The sequence below is a fragment of the Bemisia tabaci genome, chromosome 6 (genome assembly GCF_918797505.1).
Source record: "Bemisia tabaci chromosome 6, PGI_BMITA_v3".
Lineage (NCBI taxonomy): Eukaryota > Metazoa > Arthropoda > Insecta > Hemiptera > Aleyrodidae > Bemisia > Bemisia tabaci.
Window position 1 is genome coordinate 48781168 of NC_092798.1, and position 1431 is coordinate 48782598.

Genomic DNA, 1431 nt, shown 5'->3' on the forward strand with positions numbered 1-1431 from the left:
CATAGGTTCACGCGGCAGACCAATCGATGTATCGCAGAGATTCAAGTTTTCGACGAGAAAGCCTCTCAAGGGGCCGATCAAAAAATACGTAACGCTAAAAATTGCATATTTAGACCTCCTCTCCGAAGCTCTTGTTAACGCAGGGCCGTACTCCCCTTCATAAATACGTAACGCTCCTCTTGACTCAACCTCCCCCCCCCTCTCCTCTAAAGTAGAAAACTCACCGTTAAGCGTAAGTTTTCTTATCCTATAGGTATTTGTAATGATAAATAGTGGTAAAAATGAAAGAGAAAACCTATTGCAGAATGTGTGGGCCGACCAAATCATGAAATGTCAAGAACGAAGGTGAATAAGGGTATAAGGTATAGTATTAGTATTTTTTATCAACGTTTTTTAACGGAAAGTTAAAACATTCGAGAAAAAAATTTGCGATTGCGTGACATTATGCCTGTTTAGGGGCCCTCTCCCTCCCTATTGACGTAATGCAAAGTATGGGTGTTTTAAACGGCCCATACTTGGATCGCATGTGGCAAAAGGGAACCAGGGGCAATTACAGTGTTTTCAAAATCACGCAACTTCTTCTTTTCCTTTAAAAATACTCAGTAAATGTTCAAAATTAAAATTTTCAAATCATTTTCCTTTAAAATCGACAATTTTTTGGTGGGAAGCAAAAAAATTTTGCTATTTTCAGAAATTCCTTAGATAATAAGTATGAAGAAGCAACATGTTTACAACACTGTATTCGCGTTGCTGGTTCCTTTTTGCTAAATACGATCCACTTATATTGGCAGACCTTCTGCGAGAATTGACAATCTTTGACGATCGTACGAAATGCAAAAAATGCGAAGTTTCAGAAAATGATTCATCCAAAACATGTTCACGCAAAGGGTGTATTTATTTTGTTTTTAAACTTGATATTTTGGAACGAGCTTGGAATTGAAATTCTTCTTTTCCTTCCACGAACGACTATAGGACACCGTGCTGTTTTTCAGGCCATCTAATATCGAGAACATTAAATGGACGTATTTCTGCCAAACGGAACTATGTGTGCTATGACGTGAGCCCTGTTATGCGTACATTCTTATGGGGGTCTCAGGGCTCATGTCTTAATGCACATAGTATTGGTAGAAATACGTCCAATAAGAACTATGCAGCTAAGCCAGTGTATGAGACTAGCAAATAAGACGAGCACTCACTCATGGGTGCATGCTTACGTAGGGCACTTGAAAGCATGCGTGATATAATATCGACGGTGTAAGTCGGCAACCACATAAAATATTTTGGTTTGCGACGTCGTAGACTCGCTATCATACTATATATTTTAAACAGAAAACTACTCAACGGCAATTCTTTTAAGCTGTCATGCTGTTTCTTCTCCGTGCAAAGAAAATTCAGCAAAAACTTCGAGGAATGATATCAATTTGCTCTCCT